Here is an 18,030-nt window from a genome sequence, read left to right as displayed (position 1 = left end):
CTGGTGTAGGTAGGAACTTCTCAGGTATGGAAGGGCCACAGCAACAGAGTAGGGGTGAAAGTCAGAGGTCATCTGTGGGCAGCAGGAGGAGTTCTGATTGTCCCTTGGATACTGTCCAAATGGTGTTACCTGGCCCAGGGGTAATTAGTTCCACCTCCTGGGTATTGGGAGCCGGTCCAAGATTGTTCTATGGTGATTTAGTGGAGTACGTGGGCAGCAGATGAGAACACCTCTCTCTCCAGAGAGTGGTGAGTGGTTGGCTTAGCTTACACTGGGTGAGGAGCAGAAGCACGCTGAGTATGGTCCCAGAGTTGGTGGTCCATGGTAAGCGCCCATAGGGATCAAGGAGGAAGTGGCTGCCAAGACTTGGGATTTTCTATGAGGGAGAAGGGAAAGGTGACAGTACCAGGTAGATGTTCCTTTGCTGTGGGCAGCATGTCAGGGCTGCCATGTCCAACTAGTAGTTGGGTTGTTCCAATGTGGATGAATCCACCAGCAGAGGTCACAGCATCTCTATTGGTGGTCTCTTCATTTGTTGTGAATTTTTAAAAATTACTTATTTTTAAATTATTGAAGTATAGTCAGTCGACAATGTTGCGTCAATTTCTGGTGTACAGCATCATGTTTCAGTCATCCATATACATACATATATGCCTTTTCATATTCTTTTTCATTATAGGCTATTACAAGATATTGAATACAGTTCCTTGTTGCTATACAGTAGGACCTTGTTGTTTATTCTATATATAGTATGTCCAACAGAGCCCGCCAGTGTGTTTATGTTTTGGAGCCCAAACTACAGTTAATGTGATACAAGGGCAATTGTCTTCCAGATGGGGCCCCACTTCTGTGGCTGCTGGATCCCTGTGTGGGGGCTGTCGTGGCCACTGGCAGGGATCAGAGGCAGGTTCCAAAGATGAGGCTGCCTCTGAAGGGGAAGCCTGCTGCAGCTTGTAATCTAACCCTAGTAAGTAGTACTATTACTCCACTGATTTATCAGAGAACATCCAATTCGGGACCCTCTTGTCCCTTAGGGTTCAAGACAACCTGTGATGGTTAAGTTTGTGTCAACTTGACTGGGCCATGAGTGCCAAGACACTCGCACTCGTCAAACATTATGCTGCGTGTGTCTGCGAGGTTCTGGATGAGATTAACATTTGAGTTGGTGGGCTGAATAAAGATCACCCTCCCCAGTGTCAGTGGGTCTCACCCAACCAGTTGAAGGCCTGAATAGAACAGAAAGGCAACCCTCCCGAGGAGTAAGAGGGAATTTCTTCCTGCCTGACAGCTTTGAGCTGGGACTTTGGTATTTTCCTGCTTTTGGACTCAAACTGAAACACTGGCTCTTCCTAAGCCTCAAGCCAGCAAGTCTTTGGACTGGAACTACACCATGGGCTCTCCTGGGGCTCCAGCTTGAGGACTGTAGACCTTGGGACTTGCCAGGAAAAACCTGTGAGCCAATTCCTTATAACAAACCTCTTTGTATACGTACATCCTATTGCTTCTGCTTCACTGGAGAATTCTGACTAATATATAACTTTTGTTTTCTCAGGGTTCACGCTTAAGCAGAGGCCAGGCTGTAGGTTTGTTTGGCTTAGGAATGGGGAGGGGTGGTGGCTTCACTCTTGATAGTGATTTTGATTAAAGCCAGGTGGCCTAAACATTTGGTTCTGAGTTTGTCTTTCCTGACTTTCCATGAAATCCAGGGCAACTGTGGCTTTTGAACTGTTTTAGTGTTAAGCATCATTGCCGATAAACAGGACTCACCTTTGTCCGGAGCCCCTCTGAGCAACAACCCTGTGGACTCAGGACTCTATTCAGCCTCCCCGCACATGCCCAGTCATCCTGCTGCACACCATCTGTTACCTGATAAGCCCACTCCAGCATCCCTAGCTGATGGAGGAGATCTTTGGCCTCACCTGGTATTTTCCGTTGACAGTCTGCGCAGGTGGTCATGAGGCCTCATGTGGGGTGCGTGGCCCTCCAAAGCCATAAAAATCCACATCAACAAGGTATATGTGGACTGGGGTCCAAAACCGCCTCTGGAGGCCCTTCCCACCTTCCTCACTAATTGTGCAGGGACCCCCTCCCTTTTAGCAGGGACCCACTTTTCCATCCCGTATTGTGGCAGCCAGTTGTTGAATTCCAGCCCCTGTTAGGTGGAACTCACTCTCTGCCTGATACATTCTATATACTCAGGAAGCCCCTTTTTCATTTGGTTTCTGGGATCTGTCCTTAAGGAGGGACTGGGCCTCAGGAAAAGTGTTTCCTCCCCCTGAGAGAGAACTGCTCCCTCCTTCCTGACTGTCCCCTCCTGTCTCTTCTGTCTTTATTACTCTGCAGGCCATGCTGGCATCATGCTGCCTGGGCCTCTAGAGGGCGCTAGTCCTCTTCTCCAGGGCCCTTCCTTCCGTCTGGTCTTCCTGGGAGCATCAGCTCCTATCTCCTCTCCAGGCTATGTCCTGCTGAGAAGCCGCCCAGAGAAAGTTCTCACAGGCCTCTGGTGTTCAATAGGATGGCCCCCTGTTTAGGAGTCCTGGGATGAGCAGGAAGATGACTTCCTTGTTTCTGTCACTTATTAAGTAATGCTTTAGCCATCTCAGCCCAAGAGTTGGGGTCCAGATACCCCTACAGGGAGGGGCTAGAATGATGCCATCTGAACAGCATCAGTCAGGCTAGCTGTTTGCAGAGGTGCTTCCCTCAGCTGCACTTAGGGGACTAACCTTGGCCTGATGCCTCTATCTTATAGGCTTGTTTAGCTGCCATTATGGTCCGCAGCCGCAAGGATATCCTCTCATCTCAGAGTACCTCCAAATCACTGGCCAGTGTCAGGGAGCTCCTCCCATTATAGCCCATTATGGGGTCAGGGATAAACCTCCCTCAGCCCAGAGGTGTGCACTGCTCCCCTTTTTATTTTTGGGGGGTAATTAGGTTTATTTATTTATTAATTTTTAAATTTTTTTTAATGGAGGTACTGTGGATTGAACCCAGGACATTGTGCATGCTAAGCACACGCTCTACCACTGAGCTGTACCCTGCCCCCTACCTCCCCTTTTTTGTTCAGGCCCACAGGTCTTACAATGTCCACCACCTACTGAACGGGTATCCGGGTGGGCAGGCTGACATCCTATTCCATGCAAATCAACCCCTCTGACCTCCCCCCCCCCCCAGAATCAGTTCTGGTGACATGTGTTCACTCAAATACCAATGTTATCATTTGACCAGGCTATTGAAGCACAGGGGGATACTCCCCAAAATATAGAGTGTGATATAGCACAGAGCAATGCCATGCCAAACCGTTGCAATGACATTCCAAATGTTGAATCCCAATCATCTGAGGCCATCCAGGATTTTTGTTGATTGATTATCCTGCTGACTAGGTGGTCCCCACATCTATTTCCTAACCATCTCCAGAAATTCTCCCCTTCTCCTTATGGCCACTTGTAGGGGTTTGAGGTATTTGGGGGTTAATCCAGAAAAAATGTATGACCACAAGGTGGCAGTAGCGCACACAAGCTGTATTGGGTTTGCAGGCAGAAGTGTCTCCCAGCAAGAGCCCGTACAGAGGCTATGGTCAAGGGTTGCTACTAAGAAGGGGAGGAGGGCAAAGGAACTGTTGGGGGCTAGGGAGTTAAGAGACGGAGCTTATGCATCTAGGTGATGTCGTTCAGCAGCGAAGTGGGGAGTCTCTGGGTCAGAGAGCTCTGAAGGGCAGCAGCAACTTGGGTCTTTCATAGCCTAGGGCTTATCTTAGTGATTGCCCACAGATGTAGGGTGAGGTTTCATGGGGTATGCAAAACAGGTAGGCTCTAGGTGGTGAAAAATCTGCTTGTTTGGGCTATTTATAAAATAATCGGATGTGTAAACATTTAGTTTGGCACCAGCTGGCTTTTGAGCTATTGCGCCTCAGCCTGCAGTGAAGAAATAAACAACCTAGGCGCCAAAACACAAAGACCATCTTTGACCTAGCTGTATAACAGGTGAGCACACAATCCATCCCATTAGGTCCTTAGGAATTCTGGCATAAAAGTTTCAAGATACAGTTACAGACCTCTCATTTAGGGGTCATCCCTGCTTCTGGCACCTGCCATGGTAGCCCTGGTCCGAGGACCACTACATCAGGTAGGAAAGAAGAAAGTCGAGGTGATGTGGGGAAAGAATTGTGTAGCAGGAACAGTAGCTTCCCTGCCCTCTCTGCCTCAGACCTCTCAAAAAAATGGAGGAATCTTGTCAGTGGGGACTCTCCCTTGGCTGGTATCATGTTAAATGTGAGCATATAGTCATGAAGGGGGTAAAGCAGCTCTTCATGCCTTTATCTCCCCCATTTTATTTTTATTTTGTAACAGTGATTAATTTTATTTATTTATTTTTAATTGAAGTATAGTTGGTTTACAATGTTGTGTTAATTTCTAGTGTACAGCATAGTGATTCAGATATATATATATATATATATCTCCTCTCCATTATAGGCTATTACAAGATATTGAATATAGTTCCCTGTGCTATATGGTAGAAACGTGTTGTTTATTTTATATATAGTAGTTAGTATCTGCAAATCCCAAACTCCCAGTTTATCCCTCCACCCCTTCCTTTCTCTCTGGTAACCATAAGTTTGTTTTCTATGTCTGTGAGTCTGTTTCTGTTTTGTAAATAAGTTCTTTTGTGTCATTTTTTAAAGATCCTACATATAAGTGATACCATACAGCATTTTTCTTTCTCTTTCTGACTTACTTCGCTTAGTATGACGATCTCCAGGTCCAACCATTTTGCTGAAAATGGCATCATTTCATTTTTTATGGCTGAGTAATATTCTATTGTAGACATATACCACAACTTCTTTATCCAATCATCTGTCAGTGGACATTTAGCTTGTCTCCATGTCTTGGCTGTTGTAAATAGTGCTTCTATGAACATTGGGGTGCATGTAACTTTTTTAATTAGAGTTCCCTCTGGATATATGCCCAGGAGTGGGATTGCTGGATCATAGGGTAAGTCTATTTTTAGTTTTTAAAGGAATCTCCATATTGTTTTCCATAGTGGCTGCAGCAAACTACTTTCCAACCAGCAGTGTAGGAGGGTTCCGTTTTCTCCACACCCTCTCCTGCATTTATTATTTGTGGACTTTTTAGTGATGCCCATTCTGACTGGTGTGAGGTGATATCTCCCATTTTAGACATCTGCCTGTTCCAGTTCTCTATCAAACCAGTGCTCGGAAGGTGATCTGCCACATGATATATTCATTTAATGGTCTATCTCTTTGCTCATTTTTGGACACTGTGAGCTGTAAAGTGTGTTCTTTGGTTTGAAAAAAATGTAACTCAGTGGTCCCGATTGCTGAAGTAACTTCTATTCCAGTCCATTTATAGTATTCTGAGCATTTGCATCCACCATTGAGTATGCAAAGCCCAGTACAGAGTGTCTATTCCCGTCATTTATAAAAGAAATGATAATTGCATGATGTGATAGAGGTGTTAGCTAATGCTACAGTGGTAATCATATTGCAATATACAAATGGATCAAATCGATGTGTTGTTCTCCTTCAACTTACATACAACTTATATGTCAATTATATCTCAATTTTTAAAAAGACTCATTTATAGCCTCCTGGAACAACCAGTAGCGGTCTGACAGAGTCTACTTGCCAGCTATGTGTGGGGCCTTCCCCCAGGGAATCTGCCCCACGGTCAACTGTCTCTTTTGCCAGACAGGACAATTCTTGTTGCCATTTTGTGTCTCAGTGGTACCAGAGGAATATGTCAGTGATTGGCTCATCTCTGCATTGCTGCATCTTTCCCATGTCTGTTCATTTCATGAACCTAGGTGGCTACAAGCAAGCACATCAGGATGTTCACTTGCCAGTTCCTTTGGTTTCTGGAAAGGGGTTCTTTTTTTTTTTTTAACATTTTTTATTGATTTATAATCATTTTACAATGTTGTGTCAAATTCCAGTGTTCAGCACAATTTTTCAGTCATTCATGGACATATACACACTCATTGGCACATTTTTTTCTCTCTGAGTTATCATAACATTTTGTGTATATTTCCCTGTGCTATACAGTGTAATCTTGTTTATCTATTCTACAATTTTGAAATCCCAGTCTATCCCTTCCCACCCTCCACCCCCCTGGTAACCACAAGTCTGTATTCTCTGTCTGTGAGTCTATTTCTGTCCTGTATTTACGCTTTGTTTTTGTTTGTTTGTTTGTTTTTGTTTTTGTTTTTTTAGATTCCACATATGAGCGATCTCATATGGTATTTTTCTTTCTCTTTCTGGCTTACTTCACTTAGAATGACATTCTCCAGGAGCATCCATGTTGCTGCAAATGGCATTATGTTGTCGGTTTTTATGGCTGAGTAGTATTCCATTGTATAAATATACCACCTCTTCTTTATCCAGTCACCTGTTGATGGACATTTAGGCTGTTTCCATGTTTTGGCTATTGTAAATAGTGCTGCTATGAACATTGGGGTGCAGGTGTCATCCTGAAGTAGATTTCCTTCTGGATACAAGCCCAGGAGTGGGATTCCTGGGTCATATGGTAAGTCTATTCCTAGTCTTTTGAGGAATCTCCACACTGTTTTCCATAGTGGCTGCACCAAACTGCATTCCCACCAGCAGTGTAGGAGGGTTCCCCTTGGAAAGGGGTTCTTCTGATGGGCATCGACATGTTCTATTTCACAGTGCCATTTAAATTCCCCTAGTGTTTTCCATAGGGCTGGGCCCCATATGGGAATCCCTTTAATAGTCCAGTTTTCTGTTGTTCACCTGCCTGACCATATGGCCAGGCCACTGGCCACTACCCATTAGTCAGTAAAAACTCAAACATAGTGGCTCTTATCTTTGTTCAGTTCTTCCATTATTGCGAGGAAAACAACACACAATTCAGACCACTGAATTAATTTGTTCTCAGCCTTCTTCAGTTAGAGTTTTTAAATGAGTCAATTGTAGTGTGGTGGCTTTCCAAACAGGGTGTTATCTGTCTACCTTGAAGCTGCTGTCTGTGAACTAAGCAGCTTTCTGTTATTCAATAGAGAGATGTTCCTAGGACACCACCCTGTGGTGATAGGACTTGGCAGCTCCTTAGGTGATTTTAAAGTCAGCCCTAAGGAAAAGAGTCTACCTGCTTGTGAATATGATTTCTTGCATTCCTCTTGTAGCATGTTCCTATATAAACCATTTCCATTTTATTGTGGTACTCTTCTGGGCACTGCCTTCCTTCATGGAGTGTTTCTCTGACATCACCCAAGACATTATGGGTACTTCATATTTCAAGATTATTTTATATCTTTCAGTCATAGGGATAGTTTTAATTAATGCCTAGTAGCAAGCTAGTTATTTGTCTCTCAGCTGGTGTCTACTATACTTGCAGTGTCTGGAAATTTTCTGGTCTAAAATCCTAGTGGTTGCCACTGGATAGCACTCATGGAGTTTTGTCATATGCTGTAGTCTATTTCTCTTTGTCCACCAGGTTTTCTATACTTTAACTTGTGTGGACTCTGGCAATTGTATAGGTTCCCATTTAGCATGTTCAATTAATACTGGCTGGAGGGTGAACTTAAATGCCTTCTGTTTTTCTGTGTGTGTTGTTGTTGTTTTTGTTAATGAAGGTAGTGGAGATTAAACCCAGGACTTCGTGCATGCTAAGCATGTGCTTTACCACTGAGCTACAGCCCCTGCTTCTGCTTTACAGTATTAGTAGGAGAAGCGTTTCCAAGTCAGACATCATCTCAATAATACATTCAGGTAAGGGAGCTGCAACCACTTCACATAAAGTCCATTCACACATTTAAATCCTCATCCAAACGTTCATCTTAATCTCATCAGCTATTTCATCCCTATATCTGCCCAATCTAGCTGTAGCCCCTGTTAGGACTTCACCAACAAGTTTCATCATAACTGCATTGGTCTCCCATGTCACAGAGTTCCAGAAAGTTTCTTTTCTACTCTGGCCATTTTACCCGCATGTGTGCATATGGCTTTGGGTCCACAGGCTTAGGATTGGCTCAAGGGAACTTGTGGCTCCTTCATCAGTCTTCATCCTGATTAATTTGCCAAACCATCACCCCCAGCAACTCAAGGTCAGTTTCCCCATTGTTATGTTGCCTTCTGACATGTAAAAATTCCTCCAAAGTAGGGAGAATGGAGTCGATTTGTTTAGGGCAATTCAATGTTGGGGGACCAGCAGAGGGTCCCACTGGTCCACCCAATCTCCAATAGAGCTGAATTAATGCCTTGGTTTTGGCCCCATCAATGTCCCCGTTATTAGTCCTATTTTAAAATAACTGTTTAAAGACTTCCACCCTGCTTGGACAAGTAAGTCCCTTGACTCTCACTATTGTGGTTCCCCATTCTTTTGTGAATCACTCTAATTTTCTTAGCATCTGTAAGACCTATAAAGGGAAGGTGATGATAATGATACACAAAATTAGAGAACTCCTTGGTATGAATTTGTTAAATTAAAATTTGTTAAATTGAGTCCTGGAGAGCTGGATGGTGAGCCTAGCTTCAACAAAGAGCCTAGGTTCACATAAGGAGGTTTATTAGTCACAGGTCCTGGAAGAGGCACACCTTGATAGGCCACATGGGGGAGGTCAAGGCAGGGTGCAGGTGGAGAGAGGAGCAGGATCTGGGGCACGTGCCTTTATTAGGGTCCGTAGGTAGAGTGTTTTGTGGTTCCCAGGCTAAGGCTGGATTGGTCAATTTAAACCCAAAAGAGCAGGGTTTTGGTAAGTTCTGCAGGGATCTTATCAAAGGGGTGCACAAGGGGAAGGTCCTAGGAAGCAAGGAGACTGGTTATCGCAAGGGCTGTTGAGGAAGTCCTATCAGGAACCTACATTTTCTTGTGATGCATGTGCTTGCATGAGTGGGCTAGTGTCAGTGTTTGGCTAAACAAAATGGATGCTGAGGTAGCAATACCATGGAGTTGCTTACCTAAACTCTTGACACTCCTTCACATGATACCCTCTGGTTTCAGTAGTTTCTTGTTTTGCTCCCCTGCCACCTGCACTACCTTCTTGGTGACCAGAGGTTGTAGAGATACTATCTGATATTCTGGCATACTTCTAGTTATCTATCTATCTATCTATCTATCATCTGTCTATCTATCTATCTATCTATCTATCTATCTATCTATCTATCTATCATCTATCTGTCTATCTATCTGTCTATCTATCTATCTATATATCTATCATCTATCTGTCTATCTATCATCTATCTATCTATCTATCTATCATCTGTCTGTCTATCTATCTATCATCTGTCTGTCTATCTATCATCTGTCTGTCTATCTATCTATCTATCATCTGTCTGTCTATCTATCTATCTGTCTATCATCTGTCTATCTATCTATCTATCTATCTATCTATCTATCTATCTATCATCTGTCTGTCTATCTATCTATCTGTCTATCATCTGTCTGTCTATCTATCTATCTATCTATCTATCTATCTATCATCTGTCTGTCTATCTATCTATCTATCTATCTATCATCTGTCTGTCTGTCTGTCTATCTATCTATCTATCTATCTATCTGTCTATCTAATTTGGTTCTGTTTCTTTGGAGAACCCTGAATAATACAGTGATGCAACTCCTCAGGAGTTAGGTCTGTCATTTCTAAATTCCATTGGCAACTTTTACCTCTAGGAACTGATCACAGCACAGCTGCTGTTTTATACCATGGGCAACTTAGTAACTATCCAGGCATCAAAGATCGTCAATTCCTACCCTCTCATCCTTCCTTATCCCAAACAGTACTTTTGCCATGTTTCAGTGAGTCAGGGTCGTTTGGGTGAATGTCACTTCTGATACCAAATGTGGGGCCTCTGGACACTCTCAGGTTTGATGATTCACTAGAAGGACTCACAGAACTCAGAAAAGTTAACAGTAACCCAGGATTTGATACCTAGACAAGAGAGTCATATCATATGATCTTTGTCATTCTCTGTCTCATTTACTTCACTTTGTATGATAATCTCTAAGTCCATCCATATTTCTGTAAATGACATTATTTCATTTTTTATATGGCTGGATAGTATTCCTGTGTTTGTGTGCGTCTGTACCTCACAACTTCTTTATCCAATCATCTGTTGATGGACATTAGGTTGTTTCCATGTCTTGGCTATTGTAAATAGTGCTGCTATGAACATTGGGGTGTATGTTTCTTTTTGAATTAGAATTTTCTCCGGATATACGCCCAGGAATGGGATTGCTGGATTATAGGGTAAGTCTATTTTTAGATTTTAAGGACTATCCATACTGTTTTTTTTGTAGTGGTTGCACCAATTTATATTCCCACCAATAGTGTAGGAAGGTTCCCTTTATCCAAAGCCTCTCCTGCATTTATTATTTGTAGACTTTTTATTTGTGTGTGTGTGTGTTTTAATAGAGGTACTGGGGATTGAACCCAGGATCTCATGCATGCTAAGCACATGCTCTACCACTTAGAGATTATCATACAAAGTCAAGGTGTAGAATAGGGGGTCACTGATGGAATAATTTTAAGAAGCCCAAGCTAAAGGTCATCCCAGAGCTGTACTGACGTTGCAATACTAAAAAGAAGCTTGATATCATCTAGGATTTCAGCACAGCTTGAGCAACCCATAGGTCTACCCTTTTCCTTTTCAAGCTCAGAATTCATGATGCCCCTGACAATATTCAAATCTTTCCCTTCTGCCATTAAAAAAAAGTCTTTATTGTTTTGTCATTTTCCCCTCTCACTGCAAAAGTGATATAGAAGTGGCAAAAAATCTTCAAACTCTTTTAGGAATGTACAACCTAAAAGGAAAAAATATCCCGTGATCTTATATCACCACTCATTCCAGATAACCAATTCTATGGCAAATTTGGTTAATTTCCATCTATACACCTCTCTTTCTCCCTTTTTCTGTAGGTACACAAACATATAGTTAACATATGTCTTCCTTTTGCTCAGTTGGCTCGTAATGTACAAACTGTTTTTCAACTCCCTGTTTTCCCTTTACATAATAATATGGATAATGGTAGTAGAAGTAATGACAATGATAACACAGATGATGATGAGAATGATAATATTAGTGTCAGTAATTGGAGCTAACATGTAAAGAGTTTACACTGTACCTGGCACTGTACTAAGCCCTTTGTATGCATGACCACCTTGAGCCTCACAATCACCCTAAGAAGTGAATACTATTATTTTTCACATCTTACAGATGAGGAAACTGAGTCCCAGGGTGGATAAGCAAGTGGCCATGGGGTTGCACAGCTGGTCACTGGCATAACTGGGATAGTCTCTGCTCAATGAGTACTTGTTGATAGAAGGTATTTTGCTAGCAGGACATAGAGGTGTATTAAATAGCTGTATATTTTCCTCTTGTGTGCATACGCCATGATTTAGTGATCAGCCCCATATTCAAGGACTTCTGTGTAATTTCTATCACAGCGTGGTAGCGATCTTTCTTGTCATCTATCTTTGTATACTGTGGTGAGCATTTCTAGGCACATTTTGAACTTTCATAGACATTGCCAAATTGCCTTTTGAAAAATTAGTGCAAGTTTATACTCCCACTAATAATGAATGAATTTTTTATTCATTTATTCATACTCCCACTAATTACTATTTTTAATATCTTTTCTGGAAACATAACTTAGATAAAAGCCTTTTGGCGTAGATGTTTTATTGAAGCATAGCATGCAGAGAAAAGTGTATCATGTGTACAGTTTCGTGAATTTCTGCAAATTAGAAACACCTCTGTAACCAGTGCTTGACTCAAGAAACAGAAAATAAGTCACCTGGAAGCCTCCTATCCCCTGGCTCACGGCTTTCTGATTTCTATCATCATAGATTATTTTTTCCTGTTCTTGAATGTCATATCAGTGGAATCATGCTCTATTGTTCTTCGGGTTTGGCTTTTTTCATTTATCACAATTTTTTGAAGTTCATTCTTTTCTTGGATTTTGTGTATCCATAGTTAGTCTTCTTTGCATTACTGTGTATGACTATTGTATAAATATATAGCAGTTCTTTATCTATTCTGCTGCTGATGGATGTTTCCATTTTGGCTATTACAAATAATAGTTCTATGAATATTCTTGCACATGTCTTGGTGAGCATATGTATACATTTCCATTGGCTATATACCTAGGGGTACAACTGCTGGGTCCTAGGTTAGGGGTATGTTCAGCAATAGTATATTCAGTTAATGTCTTCCAAAGTGGCTGTAGCATTAAAAATCTTTTTTCAGTTTTATTGGGTAGAATTGTTACAATTTGACTGCACATATACAATGTATTGCATGTAAATACATATACACAATATACTGCACATATTTTAAAAATTTACATATATATACTGTCCATTGTTTCTAAGAACGTTTAGGGCTTTAGCTCTTTAAACTTAGTTATCAAACGAATAAAGCCAACCACAAAATAAGAATTAATTCAATAAGATATATACACCTCCCTATTAACAGCAACATTATTTATAATTGCCAAGATATGGAAGCATCCTAAATGCACATCAATAGATGAATGGATAACGAAGATGCAGCATATATATCTAATGGAATACAACTCACCCATAAGGAAGGATATTTTGCCATTTGTGGCCCTTCGTTCACTTTTTTTTTTTTTCACTTCAAAACCCAGAATTTTATAACTGGCATAAACATTCCCATTGCATCAAAAAACAAAATACCTAGAAATAAACTTAACCAAGGAGGTTACCTATACTCTGAAAAGCTGTAAAACACTGATGAAGGAAATTGAAGATGATAACAAAGAAATGGAAAGATAACTTGTGCTCCTGGATTGGAAGAATCATTATCAAAATGGCCATACTACCCAACGCAATCTACAGATGGCCCTCTGTGGGAGATGTCCTATGGCCCAGCAGTGCACTCCTCTCTTGTCATCCAAGGGCCAGGGCCCAGCCGGTCCCAGCATAGAGTCTGGCCTGTGTTTGTGGATTCTTTCCACAGGCTTTGGAATTATTGTTTTCTTATTTCTGCTATCTGCCCCCTGGTGGATGGAGCTGGTTTTATGCAGGTTTCCTGACAGGAGGAGTTTGTGCCTGCCCACTGCTGGGTGAAGCTTGGTCCTGGACCTCTGGTGGGTAGGGTCATATCTAAAGGTGTTTGTGGCTTAGAAGTCAGCTGATGGGTGGGGCTGTGTTCCCACCCAGTATGTTGTTTGGCCTGAGGCTTCCCTGCAGGATGTTGGGTGGGGCTTGGTCTTGGTGCTAATGATCCTGTCAAGACTCCAGCCTCCAGGAAAGTTCATGTAGGTGAACACTCCTGAAGTGTCTGCTGCTAGCTTTTATGTCCCCTGGGTGAGCTGCAGCTGGCCCCTATGTCTCCAGGAGACCTTCCAAAACCAGCAGGCAGGTCTGGGCCGGGTTCCTATGAAATCACTGCCTCTGCCCTTGGACCTGGTGCATGTGAGATTCTGTGTACACTTTCCAAGAGAGTGAAGTCTCTGTTTCCCCCAGTCCTGTGGGGCTCCTGGAGCTAAGCCCCGCTGGCCTTCAAAACCAGGTGTCCTGGGGTCTCCTCCTCCTCCCAGTGCCGGAGCCCCAGGCTGGGAAGCCTGACGTGCGGTTCTCACTCCTGTGGGAGGGCCTCTGAGACTTAATTAGACTTCAGCTTGTGGGTCGCCCACCCGGGGGGTATGGGGCCCTATTATATCACGAGCACGCCCTCCTACCGTCCTGCTGTGGTTCCCCAGTTGAAGAAAATCTTTTTTGCTAGGTTCCAGTCTTTTTTTTTTTTTTTTTTTTGATGGTTGTTCAGCAGTCAGTTGTGGTTTTGTTGCAGTCACTAGGAGAGATGAGCTCATGGTCCTACTACTCCACCATCTTTCCAAAGTGGCTGTGGCATTTTACTCTAACCATATATGAGAGTTCCAGTTGCTCCACATCCTCACCAACATTTGGGGTTTTGTCTTAATTTTAGCCACTCTTTTGGTATATAGAGGTATCTCATTGGGGTTTAAGTTTGTATTTCCCTGATGTGTTAATTGGCTATTTATAAATCATCTTTTGTGGTGTGTCTGTTCAAATCTTTTTCTGGGTTTTCTGTTGGATTGTTTATATTTATCTTTCTGATTTGTAGGAGTTCTTTATAGTTTCCTATAGTATAAAAGTCCTTTCTTAGATATAGATTTTGTGAATATCTCAGAGAAGGTATTTTTGAAATTATTAAACAGTAGCTTTCCTCTGAAGAATATTCTCTTCTTAAAAATGTTATTATTTTAATTTCTATCAAGCTGATTGAACAGAAGTATGCAATTTCAGGGATTGGTGTCATTTGAAGATGTGTCTGTGAACTTTACCCTGGAGAAGTGGGATCATCTGGACCCTACTCAGAGGACCCTGTACAGACATGTGCAATAGAGAACTATAATCATGTGGTCTCTGGGGGTGAGAACAACTTCCCTGAGTAATTCATAGCGTACCCAGTAGAATAACTTCCCATCTCTGAAGTTGTATTAATACTTTGGCCTCAAGTTATAGGAACTAAAGATTTAAAAAAATTTTTTAATTGAAGTATAGTTGAGTCATAATACTGTGTTAGTTTCAGATGTAAAGCAAAGTGATATATGTAATTTTCCATTATAGATTAGTACAAGATATTTAGTTCTCTGTGTTACGCAGTAAATCCTTGTGGCTTATCTATTTTATGTATAGTAATTTGTATCTGTTAATGCCATGCTCCTAATTTATCCCTCCCCACCCTCCCTTTCCCCTTTAGTAACCATAAATTTGTTTTCTAAGTCTGTGAGTCTGTTTCTGAGGAACTAAAGATTCTTAATCCATTTTAGACTGAACAAGGTGTTTGTATTTTCAACTCCCATGAGAAAGTTATATTTATTAAAATGTACCTTCCTAATTACTTTGAGGCTCTGAAGCCCATGCAGATGTGGCCAAGTCTTGTATCATTTCCCATTACAGGGTATCCTGTTACTAAACCAGATATGGTTACCTCTTTGGAGAAGAGAGGACTTTGGATCATAGGGAGAGAAATCCCAAGTTTGAGTTGTATAGGTAAATAAGAAATGAATAAGTGGGAGATGATGAGAGTAAGACCCCAGTGGGTCAGTGAGGTCTAGACATCTCTTAAATCTCAGAAATATCTTCCTAAAGCGTATGAACTTTCCCCCCGCCACTAACTCTAAATTGTTAGTTTTGTGAGTTACCATCTCATAGTAATCTTGGAATGATATGGTGAGGACCTAGACTATAATCTGGCCTTACCTTTCTGTTTCTTCTCTTGGTCACCTCAGTTGTTTTCAGCCTTGCTAAAAAGCTCTTTCCATTCTGTGTCCCCTCCCTCCAAATCCTAGATGCGCTACCTTTTCACAAACCCTTTTTTTCCCCTACTCAATAGCTCCTTAAATCTATTTTCACTTTCTCTCCTTAAGTTAAATTTTTTTTAAAAATTGAATTATAGTTGATTTGCAATGTTTTGTTCTATTCTGGTCTCTCCTTAATTTTAAGGTATTTTTCCTAAGCAATCAAAGTCACTTATATTTGTTATTTCTCTCCTGTTCCAATTTCTATTAGAGTAATTTATGCTTTCTTCCCCCCTCAAGCTCAGCATAAAGGAGAAACATGTACTTCGAATTTCTTTTTGATTGGTGTTGAGACTTAAAAGAAAATAAAAGTCAACCCTACAGAGGTCTGCTTCTGCCAAAAGGTGCACTCACAGGGTATGGTTTAGCATTCTATTTTCTAGAAGTCTGGCAAGTTGACCAGCTGGAGAGGTACTAGAAAAACTGACAGACACCCGAGGCACGCTATATCCATCAATGAGAAAAATTTGACTAAGGAGAGAGGTCATGAATATCATGGATTTGTAAACCCACCCCCTCAGAGCACAGGAATGTTTTCTTCATTACACACTCCCTGTATATATGACTCATATGAGAAAAGTCTTTAAGATAATTTGGGCTTAGTCATAATAGAGGCTTTGCAGCTCAAAAATTATGAATGTAATGGTTGTGGAAAATTATTAATTCATGGCAGGCTTGAGAAGAATAATGGAATGAAATCCCATGACCATAATGTGGGTGGGAAAGGTCATAAGCATAACCCATTCTTTGTTTAACATTGTGGAACTCAAGTTGGTGAGAAATGTCTATGAATTTCCTGAGTGTAGAAAAAACTCTCAGCAAGAATTCACCCATTACTCCTCATCAGATCACTCATGTAGGAGAGAAACCCTATGAATGTACAGAATGCAGGAAAGCCTTCAACAAGAAGGCACACCTCAGTGTACATCAGAGAACACACGCAGGAGAGAAACCATATGAAAGTAATGAATGTGACAAATCCTTCGGAGAGAAATCAACACTGCATAGACATCAAAGAATGCGTACAGGAGACAAACTTTATGTGTGTTCAGACTGTGGAAAAGCCTTCACCCATAAGCTGAGTCTCAATGCTCATCAAATAATTCATACAGGAGGAAAAAACTTATCAATGAACTGTGTGTAAAAAAGTCTTCTCCTGGAATTCATATATCATGTTACATCAGAGAGCTCATACAGGAGAGAAATGTGAGAAATCTAGTGAATGCAATGAATGTGATAAAGCTTCCTTCCAGAAGTCTTATCTCCTTATTCATCAGAGGCTTCACACAGAGGAGAAACACTATGAGTGTAATGTATGTGAGAAAGCTTTCTCCCAGAAATCATATCTCATTGTACATCAAAGACCTCATTCAGGAGAGTAACCCTATAAATGTGACAAGTGTAGTAGAGCCTTCAGAGGGAAGTCAAAACTCACTGTTCTCATTGGAGAACCCATAGAGGAGAGAGACCCTATGGCTGTCCTGAATACAAGAAAAACCTTTCAGAAGTTAAAGCTCATTATGAATTAAAGAACCCAGAGAAAACAGAAACTTTGCAAAAGAACCAAAAATGGAAAATCTTCCATAGAAAAGTCAAAGAGAAAGGAAAAGGTGAGGTGGGAAGATCATGCTTTATATAGCTTAGGTGGTCGTGGAAGGCTTTTCTGAAAACGGGGAGCCAGCCATACGGGGGATATAACATTCCAGGCAAGAGGAATAACAGAGCCAAGTTCCTGGTGCAAAAAACAAAAACAAAAAAACAAAAAAACTTGGCCTCTGTACTTGTTATCATGAGTGTATAGTGAATGACTATTTCACATCAGAGAGGTTGTTCAAGACTGCCGTCCTTTGAAGCCTTGAATATATGAGAGCCTTCAGCTGGACGCCAAGCCTCATGGTAAATCTGGGCACAGGTATTAAGATAAACCCAATTGAATTAATTTCAAGAAACACAATCCCATGAAAATGATATTAAAGGCAATATTTCAGATTTAATATCAAACTCTCATAGAAAAAAATCAATACAATCTATTATGAAGAATAGCTGTTTTGCCATCTGTCATGATGGGGACCAAGTATTAGCTACTGGAAAAGGGGGTTTATGAAATGATTTAAAATTAGAGAATGAAAGATAACCATTAAAGGAATAATGATTATATACTACAAATGTCGATTATTAGAAAGGGTGCATAATCAGAATAATGTCAAGGAAACAACATGAGGGCTTCAAATCTAGTTTTTAGAAGTAGCAACAGTTGATAATGCCAGTATTTCTGCCCCAACCTGTTCTATGGCCAAGATTTTGACTGTTTTTATGTGTGGACCTTCCCTTTTTCTGAGCTTGATCACACAATCTTCCCTATGAAATACTATGAGCTACCTGATAGGCTTTTGGGAGATCTGCTTTTTAACTTAAATTTACCAGAGTTTATTTCTGATGCTTTTGGTGATTAACTATCACATTCAGAAATTGGTACCCAGAGTGCCGGTACCTTTTATGGACCCTCAAGGAAATATAAGATTTGGTTATCTAGGCTGGTTGGGGCTGAAGGCAAGGGAAATTCAGGTGGCATTTTGGAAGAGGGCTCTGGCATTCCTTGGCATGCTGTGGCATTCATGGTGCTCTAATGATCATCTATTCTTATCTTGGATGAAGTAAACACTGAAAACAAGGCTTTGGGTAGTTGAATATCCATCCCTAACCA

The 18,030-nt window shown here is 41.3% G+C and overlaps 1 pseudogene; it reads left to right on the top strand.

The window, feature by feature from the left end:
• The first annotated feature begins 16,107 nt into the window (after positions 1 to 16,107).
• Positions 16,108 to 16,855, top strand: LOC141576234 (uncharacterized; annotated as a pseudogene).
• The last annotated feature ends 1,175 nt before the right edge of the window (positions 16,856 to 18,030 follow it).

This window comes from Camelus bactrianus, chromosome X, assembly GCF_048773025.1.
Source record: "Camelus bactrianus isolate YW-2024 breed Bactrian camel chromosome X, ASM4877302v1, whole genome shotgun sequence".
Taxonomy (NCBI): Eukaryota; Metazoa; Chordata; class Mammalia; order Artiodactyla; family Camelidae; genus Camelus; species Camelus bactrianus.
Note: the sequence above shows the minus strand (reverse complement) of the source record. Positions and strands in the feature narration are given on the sequence as shown.